General features: G+C 44.7%; 1 protein-coding gene and 1 non-coding gene across 3 annotated transcripts in view; one reads left to right on the forward strand and one right to left on the reverse strand.

Moving 5' to 3' along the window:
* The window catches only part of ABCC4 (ATP binding cassette subfamily C member 4), a 214174-nt gene that overhangs the window by 14344 nt on the left and 178908 nt on the right, over window positions 1–20922 (forward strand). The gene's annotated exons all lie outside the window — the stretch shown is intronic.
* TRNAK-CUU (transfer RNA lysine (anticodon CUU)) lies at window positions 1373–1445 on the reverse strand. Its single transcript has one exon. It is a non-coding gene; the product is annotated as a tRNA-Lys (tRNA).

Here is a 20922-nt window from a genome sequence, read left to right on the forward strand (position 1 = left end):
GACTGCAGGTGAACTCGAGGCCGGCTGAGCCAGCTCACCCTCTGGGAAAGTCTGATGACTCTGAGAAGCTGGTGACAGGCGAACAGGGGAGGCCCAGGCAGGTTGAAGAAAACGCTGCGCAGGGTCACGCAGACAGAGCCGCTGTGGTTTAAGCCACTGTGCGGTTTCCTCCGTCTCACATGTTTAGGCTAAGTTCCTGGCAAGGATTCCAAGGCCCTAAGAGGTGCACATGAGCACCGCTGCAGCGCTCCGTGTGCGGAAGGACCCGCGGCGCCGAGCGTGGTGGAGACCGTGGACCTGAGTGAGGCCGCTGAGTCCTGCCTTCCGGGGGGCAGGAAGCACGCAGTGCCGCCGCTGGCCTGAGGTCTTACTCCACGCTTCCGGACGCTTCTGTGCTCCCTCCGTCGGGCCTCTTTCTGCCTCCTGCTCCTGCCTTCTCCGGTGTTCTCTGCTTTATTTTTCTCTCTGCTCCCCTCCCCTCCGTCCTCAGAAAGTTGGCCCCGTCTACTGAGCTCCACGGAAATCCATGTGCAGTGACGCTGGGTGATCTTTGAAGGTGGGGACTGCGGGTTATCAGGGGACCTCGCCCCACCCGCCTCCATCCCCCTCTCAGCTGTCCTTGCTCTCCGAAGCAAGAGGCAGTGTCTCCTCGCATCCTCTGCACAGCCACTCTGAGCGCTCCAGGACCCCCGGGGCCTTTGCGGAATACTTTCCAACCTTAAGCAAATTCCGGTAATGCCAGGTGCAATGCTACCGCAACCGTGGTTAACGTTTGTAAAAGCCCGGCGGAGGGCAGTCTTGGCAGTCGCGTTCTTTGCCTCCAGCTGAGGAAACCTAGGCGCGGAGAGGTTAAATAATTTTGTGCCCAAAGCAACACAACTTTGTAAAGGGGGAGGGGTTGGTATTGTCTCAGTTTCAGATGTTGCAAGTCCGGTGCCAGAGGTCCTTGGAAGGCAGAGGAGGAAGACTTAACACTGAGCTTCGGGAGCTGCTGTGATCTCAGACTAGAACCAGGTGGTGCTTGGAAAACTACATTTTATCTCAGTTTGTGCAGAAATTCTTTTTTTTTAAATCCCTTAAGTGCACCTCCAAAAGCATATCGCACTACAAATGATGGCTTCGTGGCTAGGTTTAGCAGTCTGGTGTTTATGTCCGAGTCCCATCTTTATTTCTGAAGTGTCACCTGATTCCCGATGGACTTCAGCATTTGGCTTGATTGTAGACAAAAGGGTTTGTGTTCTTCATATCCTGCTGTTCTGACAGGCCAGGATCCTAGTGTTGTTGCGCTTGCATTTTTTATTTTGTTTTTGTTTTAAATTTTGTTTATTTATTTTATTTTTTTGGCCGGGCGACACAGCTTCTGGGATATTAGTTCCCTGACCAGGGATTGAACCCAGGCCCTCGGCAGTAAGAGTGCAGAGTCTTAACCACTGGACCGCCAGGGAATTCCTGCATCTTTTTATTTTGGAAGGGAATGATTTGGTCTAGCAGCCTCCCTCCTGCTTTTCCACCCAAAAAAGGGGAAATAAACATACCTTGATTTGATATGAAATCAGATTAATAGTAAAATTTTTGATTGCCTGAGGTTGTAGAGCTGTTCTAAGTTTTGTTTTGTTTTGTTTTGTTTTGTTTTGTTTTTTTGCGGTACGCGGGCCTCTCACTGTTGTGGCCTCTCCCGTTGCGGAGCACAGGCTCCGGACGCGCAGGCTCAGCGGCCATGGCTCACGGGCCCAGCCGCTCCGCGGCATGTGGGATCTTCCCGGACCGGGGCATGAACCCGTGTCCCCCGCATCGGCAGGCGGACTCTCAACCACTGCGCCACCAGGGAAGCCCTGTTCTAAGTATTTTTTTTGAATTTTATTTATTTATTTAATATAGCAGATTCTTATTAGTTACCTAATTTATACATAATAGTGTATATATCTCAATCCCAACCTCCCAATTCATCCTACCACCCCCGCTGCCCCACCCCACTTTCATTTCCCTTCTTGGTGTCCATACGTTTGTTCTCTACATCGTGTCTCTAGTTCTGCCTTGCAAACCAGTTCATCTGTACCATTTTTCTAGATGCCACATATATGCGTTAATATACAATATTTGTTTTTCTCTTTCTGACTTAGTTCACTCTGTGTGACAGACTCTAGATCCATCCACATCTCTGCAAATGACCCAATTTCGTTTCTTTTTATGGCTGAGTAATATTCCATTGTATATATGTACCACATCTTCTTTATCCATTCATCTGTTGGTGGGCATTTAGGTTACTTCCATGACCTGGCTATTGTAAATAGTGCTGCAATGAACATTGGGGTGCATGTGTCTTTTTGAATTATGGTTTTCTCAGGGTATATGCCCAGTAGTGGGATTGCTGGGTCATATGGTAATTCTATTTTTAGTTTTTTAAGGAACCTCCGTACTGTTCTCCATAGTGGCTGTATCAGTTTACATTCCCAAAAACAGTGCAGGAGGGTTCCCTTTTCTCCACACCCTCTCCAGCATTTGCTGTTTGTAGGTTTCCTGATGATGGCCATTCTGACTGGTGTGAGGTGATACCTCATTCTAGTTTTAGTTTGCATTTCTCTAATAATTAGAGATGTTGAGCAGCTTTTCATGTGCCTCTTGGCCATCTGTATGGCTTCTTTGGAGAAATGTCTGTTTATGTCTTCTGCCCATTTTTGGATTGGGTAGTTTGTTTTTTCAATATTGAGCTGCCTGAGCTGTTTATATATTTTGGAGATTAATCCTTTGTCCGTTGATTAGTTTGCAAATATTTTCTCCCATTCTGAGGGTTGTCTTTTCATCTTGTTTATGGTTTCCTTTGCTGTGCAAAAGTCTTTAAGTTTCATTAGGTCCTGTTTGTTTATTTTTGTTTTTATTTCCATTACTCTGTGAGGTGGGTCAAAAAAGATCTTGCTGTGATTTATGTCAAAGGACGTTCTTCCTATGTTTCCCTCTAAGAGTTTTATAGTGTCCAGTCTTACATTTAGGTCTTTAATCCATTTTGAGTTTATTTTTGTGTATGGTGTTAGGGAGTGTTCGAATTTCATTCTTTTGCATGTAGCTGTCCAGTTTTCCCAGCACCACTTATTGAAAAGACTGTGTTTTCTCCATTGTATATTCTTGCCTCCTTTGTCATAGATTAGTTGACCATAGGTGCGTGAGTTTCGTCTGAGCTTTCTATCTTGTTCCATTGATCTATGTTTCTGTTTTTCTGCTAGGACCATATTGTCTTGATTGCTGTATCTTGGTAGTATAGACTGAAGTCAGGGAGTCTGATTCCTCCAGCTCCGTTTTTTTCCCTCAAGACTGCTTTGGCTATTCTCAGGGTCTTTTGTGTCTCCATACAAATTTTAAGATTTTTTGTTCTAGTTCTGTAAAAAATGCCAGTGGTAGTTTGATAGGGATTGCATTGAATCTGTAGATTGCTTTCGGTAGTATAGTCATTTTCACAATGTTGATTCTTCCAATCCAAGAGCATGGTATATCTTTCCATCTGTTGGTATCATCTTTAATTTCTTTCATCAGTGTCTTATAGTTTTCTGCATACAGGTCTTTTGTCTCTTTAGGTAGGTGTATTCCTAGCTATTTTATTCTTTTTGTTGCAGTGGTAAATGGGAATGTTTCCTTAATTTCTCTTTCAGATTTTTCATCATTAGTGTATAGGAATGCAAGAGATTTCTGTGCATTAATTTTGTATCCTGCAACTTTACCAAATTCATTGATTAACTCTGGTAGTTTTCTGGTGGCATCTTTAGGATTCTCTATGTATAGTACCATGTCATCTGCAAACAGTGACAGTTTTACTTCTTTTCCAAGTTGTATTCCTTTTACTTCTTTTTCTTCTCTGATTGTCGTGGCTAGGACTTTCAGAACTGTGTTGAATAATAGTGGTGAGAATGGACATCCTTGTCTTCTTTCTGATCTTAGAGGAAATGCTTTCAGCTTTCCACCATTGAGAATGATGTTGGTTGTGTGTTTGTCATATATGGCCTTTATTATGTTGAAGTAGGTTCCCTCTATGCCCACTTTCTGGAGAGTTTTTATCATAAATGCGTGTTGAAGTTTGTCGAAAGCTTTTTCTGAATCTATTGAGATGATCATATGGTTTTTCTTCTTCATTTTAATATGGTGTATCACATTGATTGATTTGTGTGTATTGAAGAATCCTTCCATCCCTGGGATAAATCTCACTTGATCATGGTGTATGATTCTTTTAATGTGTTGTTGGATTCTGTTTGCTAGTATTTGGTTTACGATTTTTGCATCTATGTTCATCAGTGATATTGGCCTCTAATTTTCTTTTTAATAGTATCTTTGTCTGGTTTTGGTATCAGGGTGATGGTGGCCTCATAGAATGAGTTTGGGAGTGTTCCTTCCTCTGCAATTTTTTGGAAGAGTTGGAGAAGGATGGGTGTTAACTCTTCTCTAAATGTTTGATAGAATTCACTTGTGAAGCCATCTGGTCCTGGACTTTTGTTTGTTGGAAGATGTTTAATCACAGTTTCAGTTTCATTACTTTTGATTGGTCTGTTCATATTTTCTATCTTTCTGGTTCAGTCTTGGAAGGTTATACCTTTCTAAGAATTTGCCCATTTCTTCCAGGTTGTCCATTTTATTGGCATAGAGTTGCTTGTGGTAGTCTCTTAGGATGCTTTGTATTTCTGTGGTGTCTAATTGTAACTTCTCCTTTTTCATTTCTAATTTTATTGATTTGAGTCCTCTCCTTTTTCTTTGAGGTTGGCGAAAGGTTTATCAATTTGACTCTTCTCAAAGAGTCAGCTTTTAGTTTTATTGATCTTTACAATCATTTCCTTCATTTCTTTTTCATTTATTTCTGCTCTGATCTTTATGATTCTTTCCTTCTGCTAACTTTGGGTTTTGTTAGTTCTTCTTTCTTTAGTTCCTTTAGGTGTAAGGTTAGATTGTTTATTTGAGATTTTTCTTGTTTCTTGAGGTAGGCTTGTATCGATATAAACTTCCCTCTTAGAACTGCTTTTGCTGCACACCATGGGTTTTGGATCGTCGTGTTTTCATTGTCATTTGTCTCTAGGTATTTTTTGATTTCCTCTTTGATTTCTTCAGTGATCTCTTGGTTATTTAGTGACGTATTGTTTAGCCTCCATGTGTTTTTTACTTTTTTTCCTTGTAATTTTTTTCTAATCTCGAGGCGTTGTGGTCAGAAGAGATGCTTGATATGATTTCAGTTTTCTTAAATTTACTGAGGCTTGATTTGTGACCCAAGATGTGATCTATCCTGGAGAATGTTCCATGTGCACTTGAGATGAAAGTGTAACCTGCTGTGTTTGGATGGAATGTCCTATAAATATCAATTAAATCTATCTGGTCTGTTGTGTCATTTAAAGCTTCTGTTTCCTTATTTATTTTCATTTTGGATGATCTGTCCATTGGTGTAAGTGAAGTGTTAAAGTCCCCCAGTATTATTGTGTTACTGTCGATTTCCTCTTCTATAGCTGTTAGCAGTTGCCTTATGTATTGAGGTGCTCGTATGTTGGGTGCATATATATTTATAATTGTTATATCTTCTTCTAGAATTGATTCCTTGATCATTATGTAGTGTCCTTCCTTGTTTCTTGTAACATTCTTTAGTTTAAAGTCTATTTAATCTGAAATGAGTATTGCTAGATCAGCTTTCTTTTGTTTTCCATTTGCATGGAATATCTTTTTCCATCCCCTCACTTTCAGTCTGTATGTGTCCCTAGATCTGAAGTGGGTCTCTTGTAGAGAGCATATATACGGGTCTTGTTTTTGTATCCATTCAGTGAGCCTGTGCCTTTTGGTTGGAGCATTTAATCTATTCACATGTAAGGTAATTATTGATATGTTTGTTCATATTACCATTTTCTTAATTGTTTTGGGGTTGTTTTTGCAAGTTCTTTTCTTCTCTTGTGTTTCCCACTTAGAGAAGTTCCTTTAGCATTTGTTGTAGAGCTGGTTTGGTGGTACTGAATTCTGTTAGCTTTTGCTTGTCTGTAAAGCTTTTGATTTCTCTGTTGAATCTGAATGAGATCCTTGTCAGCTAGAGTAATCTTGGTTGTAGGTTCTTCCCTTTCATCACTTCAGCTATATCATGCCACTCCCTTCTGGCTTGTAGAGTTTCTGCTGAGAAATCAGCTGTTAACCTTAAGGGAGTTTCCTTGTATGTTATTTGTCATTTTTCCCTTGTTGCTTTTAATAATTTTTCTTTGTCTTTAATTTTTGTCAGTTTGATTACTGTGTGTCTCAGCGTGTTTCTCCTTGGGTTTATCCTGCCTGGGAGTGTCTGTGCTTCCTGGACTTGGGTGGCTATTTCCTTTCCCATGTTAGGGAAGTTTTCCACTATAACATCTTCAAATATTTTCTTGGATCCTTTCTGTTTTCTCCTTCTGGGACCTCTATAATGCGAATGTTGTTGTGTTTAATGTTGTCCCAGAGGTCTCTTAGGCTGCATTCATTTCTTTTCATTCTTTCTTCTTTATTCTGTTCTGTGGCAGTGAATTCCACCATTCTGTCTTCCAGGTCACTTATCTGTTCTCCTGCCTCAGTTATCCTGCTACTGATTCCTTCTAGTGTATTTTTCATTTCAGTTATTGTATTGTTCATCCCTGTTAGTTTGTTCTTTAATTCTTCGAGGTCTTTGTTAAACATTTCTTGCATCTTCTCGATCTTTGCCTCCATTCTTTTTCTGAGGTCCTGGATCATCTTCACTATCATTATTCTGAATTCTTTCTCTGGAAGGTTGCCTATCTCCACTTCATTTAGTTGTTTTTCTGGAGTTTTATCTTGTTCCTTCATCTGGAACATAGTCCTCTGCCTTTCCATTTTGTCTATATTTCTGTGAATGTGGTTTTCATTCCACAGGCTGCAGGGTTGTAGTTCTTCTAGCTTCTGCTGTCTGCCCTGGTGGATGAGGCCATCTAAGAGTCTTGTGCAAGCTTCCTGATGGGAGGGACTGGTGGTGGGTAGAGCTGGGTGCTGGTCTGGTGGGCAGAGCTCAGGAAAACTTTAATATGCTTGTCTGCTGATGGGTAGGGCTGGGTTCCCTCCCTGTTGGTTGTTTGGCCTGAGGTGACCCAGCACTGGAGCCTACAGGCCCTTTGGTGGGGCTAGTGGCGGACTCCAGCAGGGCTCACAACTAGGAGTGCTTCCCAGAACTTCTGCTGCCAGTGTCCTTGTCCACATGATGAGCCACAGCTGCCCCCCGCCTCTGCAGGAGACCCTCCAGCACTAGCAAGTAGGTCTGGTCCCGTCTCCTGTGGGGTCGCTGCTCCTTCCCCTTTGTCCTGATGCACACACGACTTTGTGTGTGCCCTCCAAGAGTGGAGTCTCTTTCCCCCAGACCTGTCGAAGTCCTGCAATCAAATCCCGCTAGCCTTCAAAGTCTGATTCTCTAGGAATTCCTCCTCCCGTTGCCGGAGCCCCAGGTTGGAAATCCTGACCTAGGGCTCAGAACCTTCACTCCAGTGGGTGGACTTCTGTGTTATAATGGTTCCTCAGTTTGTGATTTGATTTTATTGTGATTGCGCCCCTCCTACCGTCTCATTGTAGCTTCTCCTTTGTCTTTCGATGTGGGGTATCTTTTTTGGTGAGTTCCAGTGTCTTCCTGTCGATGATTGTCCAGCAGTTAGTTGTGATCCAGTGCTCTTGCAAGAGGGAGTGAGCACACATCCTTCTACTCTGCCATCTTGAACCAATCTGCCTTAAGTCTGTTTTTTAAAAAAATTTTTCTTTTCGCCTGTATCAGGTGGCTCAACTCTTGGTTTTCTCAGGACGGTCCTGGTTTACATCACTTATCGCAGTGTAATTATTAACAGCACCCCGTTTCACTCCTAGGAGTATCTTAGGTTGGATGATAAATAATATGATCACTCCAATGGAGCTAAGGTCATCTTCCTTAAAATGTGCCCCTCCCCCCTGCCGTGGAGTATGGGCAGGAACTGTGGACAGAGTAATGCTGATAAACTTGTTAGTATTTGCTAGACTTTTACCAAGAGTAATGATTAGTGAAAACCTATTACTATTATTATCCCCACTTGAGCGGGTATCCTCCTAAGATAACCCCTGACCTGTGATATGTACATGAGAATGATGGCTGTGAAAGCTACAGGGAGAGTATGTCCTCCTGGAGGTGGCAGCTGGCAGGCTAGGTGGGTGGGCGTCTGGGTTGCCTGGTCCCAGCTGGTGGTGGGACCTGGGGGAATGTTGACAGTCTTGGGACTGGAGAGACAGTACCTAAAGGGGTCTCTTGAAGGTGTGTGCTAGTCTAGCCAGCGAACGCGCTTAGCTCCAGCAGAAAGAGCCAGCTGAATAGGAAGCCGAGGCAAGGGGGGCCCCTGAGCGGCCGGGCGCCAGGGAAGTCCTGGGTCAGGTGGAGAGGCTGGCAGGCCCCCAGATGACCCAGACCTTCACCGTCTTAGCTAGCTTAGACGATAAGCTGATTGTAGTGCTTTTGTAGTGGGTTGGGAGGAAGAGTGGGCCCAGGGCTCCGAGGGGCCTGGTGGCTCCCTGTGCCCTTGGGCTCTGCAGAGGCTGAGGAAGCTGGATTCTCAGCCCTGATGGAAGGACACTGTGTCTGAGGTGGGGCTTAGTAAGTGAGTTTGAACTCTGTGGTGACTGTCCTGGCTTATTACCAGCTGTGTCATCTCGATCTTGGTCCAGTTCCAATCCGAGCCAGTCTCTTTTTTTCTTTTCTTTTTTCTTTTTAAATTTGGCCACGCCGCTTGGCTTGTGGGACCTTAGTTCCACCACGACGGACTGAACCCACACCCTCTGCTGTGAAAGCCCTGAGTCCCAACCACTGGACGGGCAGGGAATTCCCCAAGCCAGTTTCTTTATTTGCCGATATAACATATTAGTATTAACCTTGTGGGGTGGATGGGAGAAGATTTTAGCCACGTTTGCTTTTGCTGCTTTCCTCTGGGACCTGCCTGAAGCCCAGCTACCTCTCCCAGGTTCCCCGATACCCTCCCTTCTACAGGACATTCTTTTATGATCTCTGCTGAATTAGAGGCAAGTACTTAGTATTTCAGGATTTTTCTGAGAGTGCTTTAGGCCTTTGGCTTCTGACTCGTTGTTCTCTTTGCTTGGAACACGACCCTGCTCGTCCTTAGAGTCTCGGTCCACACCTGGCCTCCTCGGTGAGCACGCCACCTAAAGCGGCTGCCTCCGCCCTCAGCCGTGTCTCCCTCTTTTTATTTTCCGTCTGGTCATTATTATTGTTCTGGACGTATCTTTTTAATTTGATGATCGTCCTTCTTCCTTTCCTGAATGTGAGCTCCATAAAAAAGACTGTATCTGAGGTCTAGAACCTAGAAAAGTGCCTGTTACACGATGGGACTGGAGAGACAGTACCTAAAGGGGTCTCTTGAAGGTGTGTGCTAGTCTAGCCAGCGAACGCGCTTAGCTCCAGCAGAAAGAGCCAGCTGAATAGGAAGCCGAGGCATTAATTCGAATTAATGGTATAATCCCGGTTTCCCTATAGTCCTGTTGAGATTCCTGGTGAAGAAAGTGAGTTTGTGTGTCGCATCCTTTTGTATTCATAAAGGGGTTACGCGTGTGCTGTGGTTTGGGGGCTGCTGCCCTGGGGATCGAGGGAGGAAGATCGCATTTGTCTCTGGCCTCTTTGGAGGGAGAAAGAGGGAGCAGCCCTTCCTCTGCTCTTGGGTTACACAGCAGGGTCCTGGGGCCCTTTCAGTGTTCTTAACCCTTTGTGGGGTGTGTGTGCGGTGGTGTCTCTTACCTCTGTCTCCCCATCCTTCTGATGAAGTGCAGGTGACCTCCATGAGGGGCGGGGAATAGAGAGCCTTGTGAGAGGGAATCAGATGCCCTTGAAAAGGGCATTCAGATCACAGGGGCTGGTTCAGGGCTGCGGGGAAACGGCACAGGCCGGAGCCAAGGTGACAGGCCATCCTAAAGTGTCTCCTGCAAAGCATTCTCTTTGCTCACAAAGCCTGCTTGTGTTGTTTTCAGTTGCTTTTTTCCCACCTCTGCAAGCTTATAGGAAACATTTTTTTTTATAAAGCAAATGGGAGAAGGTACCAAAATTATTAAGGAAGCTGTTTTAGCCTGTCCTAGGATTCGCTAGGGAGTTTCGTCTCTCTCAACTTACTTCCTATCAAATAAGCCCTTTAACAGACCCCGTACAGAGGCTTTTCAGAAGATGTTTTTGTTCTTTCTGAATATGCAGCTATTCAAGCTGAGGGTTGGTATGTTCATTAATTGACCTAATGCTTCAAAGAATGAACTGGTTTAGCTGGAATTTTCCTAAAGTCTGTCCTAGTGACTTAGTATTGCCCAGATAGAAAGTGTATAATTTATAATTAGCTTTTCCCCCTTAACTCTGAGTAATAGGCAGAAAGCCTGTTACATTTTAAATTGAGTTGTCATGTTGGACAGCTCTTCTCAGTGTTATGTAAAGAATCCCACATTCCAGGTCTGGATTTTTGAGAGCTCAGAGCTCTAAACAGTTGCCGAGAAGAAAGATGGACAGAATAGTCATAAAGGAGTGACTTGGTGCGGAAGAGTGGTTTTATGTTCAAAGCCAGCGTGGGCACTGGGGATTTTTCCATCACGCCTTCTGCCTCAGGGCTGTTGGGCCTTCTATGTTTTGTTTATGGAGCTTAAGGAATCTCTCAGTTATTAGCTCATGGAGAGTTACCAGAAATATGAACTCAAGGACTTCTCTGGTGGTGCAGTGGTTAAGAATCCGCCTGCCAATGCAGGGGACACGGGTGCAAGCCCTGGTCTGGGAAGATCCCACATGCCGCAGAGCAGCTAAGCCCGTGCACCACAACTACTGAGCCTGCGCTCTAGAGCCTGCAAGTTACAACTGCTGAGCCTGCGAGCCACAACTACTGAGTCCACGGCACCTAGAGCCCGTGCTCTGCAACGAGAAGCCACCTCAGTGAGAAGCCTGCGCACTGCAATGAAGAGTAGCCCCTGCTCACTGCAACTAGAGAAAAGCCCGCGTGCAGCAACAAAGACCCAACACAGCCATAAATAAATAAATAAATAAATAAAAAGTGATGTGTGGTCTCTACGCACTTATTAAAAAAAAAAGAAATATGAACTCAAATCATTGCTTTTTTTTTTTAACCCTTTACCTTTTCTTCTAATCATGTAGGGTGGTGACATAAAAATTAAATGAAAAAATAGGCTCACCTACTTTGTTATTCTGTTTACTTGGAGTAAAATCATAGCTGTGTCATCAACTGCCCTTCCTCTTCAAACCTCATACCATTTGCCAAGAGATAATCGTGAATTGTAGGGCAGCCTAGACCAGGGGTGGAAGTCTCTGTCAGAGTGTTCCTGCGGGGCCTTAAATATTTAAAAATTAGTCACCTTGCTGTGTGATGATATAGAAGAATCTGATGGCCAGGCCCGAGGAGAAAAAAGTTTGGGCAGAAACATGAAGAGCTGAAGCAGATTGTTAAGAAAATCCTGGAGCTGCAAGAGGCATTGGAGAGAACAGGAGGGTCAGTGGTGCTATACCAAAGTCTTAGGGTCCTCAGCTCGCTCAGTGGAACAGAAGAAAACGCGCCAAATGCCGCCTCGTTGAACATCATGAGTTTAATTTTAACTTCCTGTATTTTCGATGACATCCTCTGGGGAGTTGAAGGCACAACTGAGTCTGATCGGTGGGCCTGAAGAGTCATGACCCCAAGGGGAGGGACCAGGAAGAAAAGGAAGCAATAACAGAGGTCGCTCCTCAGGACGTCACACCTAAGCCAAGTTGACAGAGCTGCAGTGAGGCTGGGCAAGATGGAATTGCACCCTGAAATTCACATCAGCGTTGAAGGGAGCCCTAGACTGTCAATGCTGAAAGAATCATCAGAAAGAGAATGTCTAAACATTAGAACTGTGCTGTGTGGAGACTTCGGGAAAAAAAAGTTTGGAAGTTTTGGGGAGATTCCAAATAAATAGGAACCTTGTTCTGAATAAATTGTTTTTGAGTTAGAGATAAATGATTGCAATAGATGCATCTTCCTGATTTTTTTGGGTGGCAAAGTATCTGTTTTTCTTGTCCTTTTGGGGGACATAAAATAAATGGGGTCACAAATTAGGCATATGTGTGTTTTTGTGTTAAGTAGCAAGTATTTAGGTTTGCCCAGAACATACTTTGCATTATATATATTAGATGCTTTGGGGAAATGAAAACAGTAAAGACAGCCTGTGGCCTCGTGGGGCCACTGAAAGTAGAGGGGATTGATTTAGACTTCATGTTTGACTGTGAAATTTGTGGCAATTTCAGCAGTGCCAGGCTGTAAGGTGCTTTCTTCCCTGGCTGTGAAATGTTTTTCCTAAGTACATAAACATTATAAGTTAGATGCCCTGAACTCTAGAATGTTTTTCCCAAGGAAGTCGTCTCAGGTCCCTGAGATTAAGCAGCCTGCGCCTCTTTTGAGTTCATCCAATAATTTAGATTTCTCATGAGTTCCCCCTCAGATGGCTTTTTCTTAGAGTTAGTGGGCAGAGGCTTGCGATGGGAGTTCTTGGGGCGTGAGGGGGGAGGATCGGGGCTTCCTAGAGATGTTCAGCCTGTTTCCCAGGCTTTGGTTTCATGGTGATTGCAGGCTGAGGGAATCCTATTCCCCTCTTCCGGTTTCATGCAAAGCCATGTCACACTGTGTGCCCTGATACATTGTGTGCCAATGTCTGTTACGTGCATAGCAAAAGAACACGAAGTTAGGTAAACTTCTCCCTAAACCCAAGAAGGTTCCACTGCAAAACAGAGCGTCTCAAAGTATCACGGGGTTACTGCCAAGTTCTCATCTGCTTCTTGCAAATTTTGGACAAACACAGTGTACAAAAGGTTACAAAACCTTTATAAACACCGGACTGCTAGTATGTTGAGGGCTGAGGTGATGCAAATATTTGCCGAGATTTTATATAGACAAATAGTCTGTTAATGATAGCTGTGGTCTCAGGGAGTAAACAATTTCTACATGGACTTGTGCGTAAGAACAGGAGTTCTGGTGGGCCCTGTGTGTGAACCCAAGGCCCACGTGTGACCTTCTTGTCCTCTTGTCCTCTTCTGCCAGGCCAGCTGTCGCTGTTCGTGTGCTGTGGAGATCCCACTGTTGACAGCGCTGTCCTCTGACTCGGGGTGGCAGATACTGTTTTTAATAGAACCCAGGCAACTTGTATCACGTTACACATACTAAAGTAATCTGTCTGCAGCTGTCTCTGGATTCATTTGCCAGCTGCACTTTGAGACCGGAGTTAATCATAGGTCAGAGTTAAACTTTGTCATGGGTCAGGAGAGAAAGGCCAGCTGGCTATTCCCGGTCGGGTCTTTTTTGGTGTGTCTTCTGCTGCTCATCATTTGACTGCCATCTCTGAGTCATCAGAAATGAGAACCTCTTTGGTGGGTGTCTGCCTAGAGCCTCGCTGGTCTGCAGACTAGCAGTATCGCCATCACCTGGAGCTGGGGAGAAACATAGTCTCAGGTCCTGCCACAGACTTAGTGAATCAGAATTTGTATTTGACCAGGATCTCCAGGTGATTCGAATGCATGGGTCCAGGCCAGGCTCCTGTTGTCTTCTGCTTTGTCGAGGCTGGGTTGCTACCTCATCCAGGTTCTGATGGTGGAAGAGGAGAGCGTGGAGGAGGTGTGCTCATGGTTTTAAGGCCTGGATCCTGCGTGTGAGTGGCACACAGCCCTTCTCCTGTCTCCCGTGCCACACCATCTCCCCTAACTGCAGGGGGGCTAGGAAATAGTCTGAACATGTGCCAGGAATAAGAGAAGGAAGGATCAGCTCACGAATGGGCCAAGTGATGTATTAGGTGAGCTACGCTGTGGATGGAGTTCAGCTGTTAATATTATTCCCACCTTTCCTTTTGTTACTCCTTTATTCTTTTTCATTAATTAAAATATTTAAAAAGTATACTCATTGCTGATTAGAGAAAAAGATATTAATTTTATTTCTAACCACAGATAACACCAGTATTAATTGTTGGGTGACTCACTTTTATAGAGAAAATAACCCAACATCTAAGACCTATGTACAGATGTGGATTTACCCTCAGTCCTCCTTTTCTCTCATGATGGAAAATGACAAGCATATACAAAAGTAGAAGGAGTTGCATGATGAACCCCTGAGCACTCATCTGTAAGTGTCAACAAGTGTACCACCTCATGGCTAATCTTGCCTCGACTCACTTCATGTGCTGGATGTGAAGTGTCCGTTTTTTTGCATGTCTGATGAGTGAAGAATGGTGTTATGGGCTGAATTGTGTCCCTGCAAAACTTATGTGTTGAAACCCCAGTGCCCAGTACATCAGAAAGTGACTGTATTTGGACATTGAGCCTTTAAAGAGTTGATTAAGCGAAAATTAAGACATTAGGGTGGGCCCTAACCCAATATGACTGGTGTCCTTGTAAGAAGAGAAAAATCGGACACTGAGAGAGACGCTGGGGATGCACATACACACAGAGGAAAAGGGCCTATGAGGAGACACAGAAGGTGGCCGGCCATCTGCAAGCCCAGGAGAGAGACCTCAGAGGAGACCAACCCTGCTGACACCTTGATCTTCGACTTTTAGCCTCCAGAAATGTGAGAAATTTCCGTTGTTTAAGCCACCCAGTCTGTGGCATTTTGTTGTAGCAGCCCTAGCAAACTAATACAAATAATATACCATTGCTCTTTCCTTTTTTTTTTAAAAGGAAGAGCACCAAAACCCACTCTTCTTAATGTCACTGTATATATTTGTTATGTAATTTTCACAGGTCTTTGTAGGAAAGTGTCAGTATGATTATATATACACATACACACCTGTTAAATTATCTATTGAAATCACATTGTACATCTTCTCACTTCACAATTTTTTTACTCTTTGTGTCATACAACAGGCACAGAATATTATATAAACAAAGGCATAGCTTTAGAGAACTATTGTAGAGTTAACGCCCTGTAACCACCATCCAGATTATGAAATAAGGTTCTGCCAGCTTCCCCATCCACCTTCAAGTATCCTGTCCCAGTCATAAGCCCTTCCCTTTCCTCAAAAAGAATTAAAGGTTTTAGAGGTCCAGTGGTTTTAGGATATTCTATGCTATCCTTTCTAAAGGAAAAGGATGGGACACTTTTCCACTTTCAGATATGGATAAAACACCATACTCTGCAGTATGAGATCTACCCTCCAAAGCAGCCACCAAGATGGTACAATAAAGAAGTATGGGGGCATTAGGGCCCCATGGGGTGAACCTTAACCAATGAAAAATGGGGACTCGTAAGGAGCTGGGCAGGTAAATTCTTCCCCCTTTCTCTAATGTAACCTCTCACAAACATGATTTCTCTTTGCAGCACTGCCAGAGAAATACATGCTAAATAAAAAAGCCAACTGAGAATGCTGTCAGTCTTTTTTATCCAGAGCTCATTGTGAAGCAGTAGCCAGTGCTAGGATGCATCACACTGTGATGCACTGCATCTCCCCTGACCTCAGTTTTTCCTTTTCACTAATCCCTATGGTCCTGAACTGGCATCTTTTGAATAAATTGTTAGCACCTCAAAAAAAAAAAAAAAAAAAAAAAAGAATTAAAGGTCAACTTCAAACTCTTCAGTGTCTATTTCTTTTAAATCTTCATCGGTATACCTGTATTGTATTCATTTTTTTAGAGTTTCAATTAGTCTGCATACTCTGATGGGTTCACATTCTGCTTCCCTTTTTTTTTTTTTTTTGTGGTACACGGGCCTCTCACTGCTGTGGCCTCTCCCGTTGCGGAGCACAGGCTCCGGACGCACAGGCTCAGTGGCCATGGCTCACGGGCCCAGCCACTCCGCGGCACGTGGGATCCTCCCGGACCGGGGCACGAACCCGTGTCTCCTGCATTGGCAGGCAGACTCCCAACCACTGTGCCACCAGGGAAGCCCCTTGGCTACTTTTTTAAGGTAGTATTTTGAGTGTAATCATCATCTCTGGCCTGATTCTTTAATTCTGAGCCATGTAATCATTCATCCTTCTCTGCCCCAGGTACTGGACTATGCACTGGGGAGAGAAAGTGCTGGCCTTCTCTCCCAAGCTTTACAATTTAGCTCTGTGGAGTACATTTCTTTTTTTTCTGGCTGCGCCGCACAGCATGGGGGTCTTAGTTCCCTGACTAGGGATCAAACCTGCGCCCCCTGCAGAGGAAGCACAGAGTCTTCACCACTGGACCGCCAGGGAAGTCCCTGGAGTACATTTCTAAAAGTTAAATTTCTGAGGCAAAGGATACACTGGCTTTGTATTAAACACATCTGGGGTTTTTTTGGTTGTTTTTTAAATTTTATTTATTTATTTTTTGGCTGCATTGGGTCTTCATTGCGGTGCACGGGTTTCTCATTGCGGTGGCTTCTCTTGTTGTGGAGCATGGGCTCTAGGCACGAGGGCTTCAATAGTTGTGGCTCGCAGGATCTAGAGCGCAGGCTCAGTAGTTGTGGCGCATGGGCTTTGTTGCTCCACAGCATGTGGATCTTCCCGGACCAGGGATCGAACCCACGTCCCCTGTATTGGCAGGCGGATTCTTAACCACTGCACCACCGGGGAAGTCCCTACATCTGGGTTGTTTTAAAGGAAAATTGGATCAATTTGAAATAAGCCAATCCTGTAATTGTGTCTGTGTTGACCTGGCCAAAACTGGAAGGAAAAATGAAATTGGGTCTGGCATGGCACCTCTGTGTTTTTCTGATTCCCACCAAGGTTGATGTTTCCCCAGCACTGTTTACTGTTGGGTTTCCTGAACAGGTTGACTGTTTATCGCTAATGCCCTTACATGTGAGGCAGGGCCAGGTTCTCTCCTCACAGGTGTCCCTGACTTGAGTCCTACCCTCTTCACACTGGCATGGCCCCAGGTGCTCGTTATCTGTCCACTGACAGCCCTTCTCCTACCTCGTTCCAGTTGCTGCTGTCAATTTCCACAGCTGCCTGGAGCCTCAGACCTGTTCCACTTCTGAGCCAGCGGTCAGTGGTGGCCGGAGTGGCGGGCGTGAGGGGACACCAGTGACAGGGGCCCGTGCATTCCCATTCAGTAGCTGGTCTGCTAGGCAGTATCCTAGATCCTTGCTTCCCCGTCCTTCCCTCAGGCATCCACCACAGCTAGATTCTAGGGGGAGGGAGGGATCTTTGACCTACCCTTTTGCAAGGTTCCTCAGGCCGGGTATCCCAAAGCCTGAGTTTTTGGTTCTAGTTCAATCATTTAACCGACCTTGCCATCTTAGGCCAGTTTTCCTCTCTGGGGCTCATGGGCTGTACTAGATTTTCCAAAGTGTGTTCTAGCTCTCATCCCCTATGATCCAACAATCATTTACCACCGCCAGTCTTTCCTGGAAGGGTAATTCTCCACGCAGTTCCAGACCAAATCCACGAGGAATGCTTGCTGAAAATGCAGATTCTTCGTCTCTGCCCCAGATTTGGGGAGTCAGAACCCGGTGAGTGGGGTCTGTTTATTTTTAACGAGCTTCTCAGGTGATTTCATTACAGAATAAAATGTGAGAAGTCTGTCCTAGAGTTAGATAGAGCCCGTGCCCACCGGGCAAGAGGAGGGAGCTCTTAAAACATTCCTAGTCTCTTCTTTCCGTGTTGGCAGAAATGTTCCTAGTGACAGCAATGGGCTGGTGGGCACTAGGTCTAGGACTGTAGTTGTGTATTAACTGCGGGGAGGACAGAGAGGCTGTGGGAGAAGGAGGTGGTCAGAGCAGAGGAGCCAGTTGGTGGGGGGACCTCTCGGCCAGCAGAAGCTAAGCATGTGTCGTCCTGAGATGTGAGCTGATGATGTGGAATCTTAAGCTCTAGGGCAGAGTTCTGCACTGAGTTCTAGGGCAGAGTTCTGCACTGAGTTCTGACACCAACTCCCAGGAGTTGACCCAGACCGCACAGGTGAAGGGCCTCGTCCTCCACAAGACTGCCCTCCCTCCCTTCAGACGCCAGCTCCCAGTCCGGGGCTCCCCAGGACACCCTCACTTTTGACCCACTGGCTACAAATTAAAGGATTCGCACAACCCCCTCCCATTCAATAATTCATTAGAACAACACACAGAACACAATTGCTTATTATGGCAAACAGATTCAAATTGGAACCAGTCAAAGGGAGGGTCACACAGGGTGAGGTCTGAGAGGGTCCCAAACTCTAGGCTTCCTTCCTTGTCTTATCCCTGCGGAGGCAGGACATGTCACCCTCGCAGCACATCGGTGTGCGATGGTAGAGTATGGCCAACCAGGAAATCTCCCCCAAGCTTTGGTGTCCAGAGTTCCTATTGGGGTTTCATTATGTAGGCATCATGGATTGGACCATTGGCCATGTGACTGATCTCATCTTCAGACCCCCCTCTACAGAGGTCAGGCTGAAAGCATGGACTCACAGGCCCAACCTTCTAATCCCACGGTTAGTCTTCTGGTGTGGCTACTCCCCATCCTGAGTCCTCATTAGCATGACTTTTAGGAGCCAGCCATGAGTCACCTTGTCAGCATAAACAGTCAGAGCCCACACACTGTGACTTGGGAAATTCCATGGGTTTAGAGGAGTGAGGGTAAGTAGCAGCCAGTCTTTTTTTTTTTTTCCTTCCCAGCTTTACTGAGGTCAGTCGACAAAACTGTAGGATATTTGGAGTTTACGATGCGATGAGTTGATATATGTATGCATTGTGGAAAGATTCCTCCCATCAAATTAAGTATACATCCATCATCTCACGGACACCTTTTTTTTGGGTGAAAACATTTAAGTTCTATCTTAGCAAATTTCAGTTGGACAATACAGTGTTATCAAATATAGTCACCATGTTTTATATTGGATTCTCAGACCTTATTCATCTTAGAGCTGAAAGTATGTACCCTTTTACCAACCTTTCCCTTTTTATCCCCAGGCTCCTGGCAACCACTTTTCTTTTGTTTCTGTAAGTTTGACTTTAAAAAAAAAGATTCTGCATATAGGTGATATCATGCAGTATTTGTCTTTCTCTCTCTTTCACAAAGAAAGCACAAAGTTCACAAAGTTGTCACAAATGACAGGATTCCCTTCTTTTTTAAGGCTGAAGAATATTCCATTGTGTTATGTGTGTGTGTATGTGTGTGTGTGTGTGTGTGTGTGTGTGTGTGTGTGTATACATATGCTTATGTACATATACATATCACAGTTTATTTATCCATTCATTTGTTGGACAGGTAGGTTGTTTCCTTACCTTGACTACTGTGAATAATGCTGCAGTGAACATGGGAATACAGGTATCTCTTTGAGATAAAGATTTCATTTCCTTTGGATATATACCCAAAAGTAGAATTGCTAGACTGTGTGGTAGTTCTGTTTTTAACTTTTTGAGGAATCTCCATACTGTTTTCCATAGTGGCTGCACCAACTTACCTTCCCACCTACTGTGGATGAGGGTTCCCTTTTCTTTACATCATCTCCGACACTTGTTATTTCTTGTCTTTTTGATGATAGCCATTCTAACTGATGTGAGGTGATACCTCAGTGTGGTTTTGATTTGTATTTCCCTAATGATTGGTGATGTTGAGCATCTTTTCATGTGTCTGTTGGCCATCTTTATGCCTTCTTTGGAAAAAATGTCCATTCCGATCTTCTGCTGTTTTTTAATCAGTTTTATTGTTTTATTTTTTTGTGAAGAGGTATGAGTCCTTTATATAGTTTGGATATTAGCCCCTTGTTGGATACGTGATTTGCAAATATCTTATATTCAGTAGGTTGCCTTTTCATTTTGGTGATGGGTTCCTTTGCTGTGCAGAAGCCTTCTAGTCCCATTTGTTTATTTTTGCTTTTGTTTCCCTTGCCTTTGGAGTCAGATCCACAAGAACATTGTTAAGACTGATGTCAGATAGGTTACTGTCTATATTTTCTTCTAGGAATTTTATGGTTTCAGATCTTACATTCAAGTCTTTAATCCATTTTGAGTTCACTTTAGTGTGTGTGGTGTAAGATAATGGTCTAGTTTCATTCTTTTTTTTTTTTTATAAATTTATTTACTTATGGCTGTGTTGGGTCTTAGTTGCGGTGTACGGGCTTTCTCTAGTTGCGGTGAGCAGGGGCTTCTCTTCATTGCGGTGCGCGGGCTTGTCATTGCTGTGGCTTCTCTTGTTGTGGAGCATGGGCTCTAGAGCGCAGGCTTCAGTAGTTGTGGCACACAGGCTTAGTTGCCCCGCGGCATGTGGGATCTTCCCGGACCAGGGCTCGAACCCGTGTCCCCTGCACTGGCAGGCGGATTCTTAACCACTGCGACACTAAGGAAGCCCAGGGTTGGGACTGTTGATGTAAATACAGACAAGGTGTGCCAAAGCATGCTCTATGGCAGGTTCTCAGGCTGCAGCCGGCGTCAGCATCACTGGAAGGCTTGGTACGGTACAGCTTGCTGGGCCACACGGAGTATTTTTCATAGGGCAGGGTTGGGGCCGAGAATTTGCGTTTGTAACGAGTTGCAGGATGTTAATGTTGCTGCAATGGGGACCACAGTTTGAGAACCTGTGCTGTATAGAAGATGGGTAAGCTGGGGGATTGATCCCTTAGCCCTACTTCGTCCTACATTGACCTGCAAAAAAAGCCAAGAAGCAGATCCTATGCATAGCTCACAACCACAGTTTCCACATCATATTGTAATTCTTTGTTAACATAGATCCCTTGCTCCCAGACGGAGCTGCTCAAGGACAATTGAACCAGCGAATACAGGAGTGTGTTTCAACCATAACCCTTGACTCGGTGGCTAAGGACTGCTGCCAGTGTGCTGTGCTACTCTCTGGAGCCAACCTTTGAAGTAGAGTTCTGTGCCTTTTCCAGAAAGACAGATTAGGGCAGTGGTTCTGATCTAGGAGATTTTGCTACCAAAATGTCATTTTAGGTTGTCACAATTTAGGGTGAAGAGATGCTACTGGCATCTTGAGGAAGGAGTCCAGGGATGCTGCAAACTCTCCTACAAAGCACAGAAGAGCCACCTGTGACGAGGAAGC

The sequence above is a fragment of the Orcinus orca genome, chromosome 18 (genome assembly GCF_937001465.1).
Source record: "Orcinus orca chromosome 18, mOrcOrc1.1, whole genome shotgun sequence".
Lineage (NCBI taxonomy): Eukaryota > Metazoa > Chordata > Mammalia > Artiodactyla > Delphinidae > Orcinus > Orcinus orca.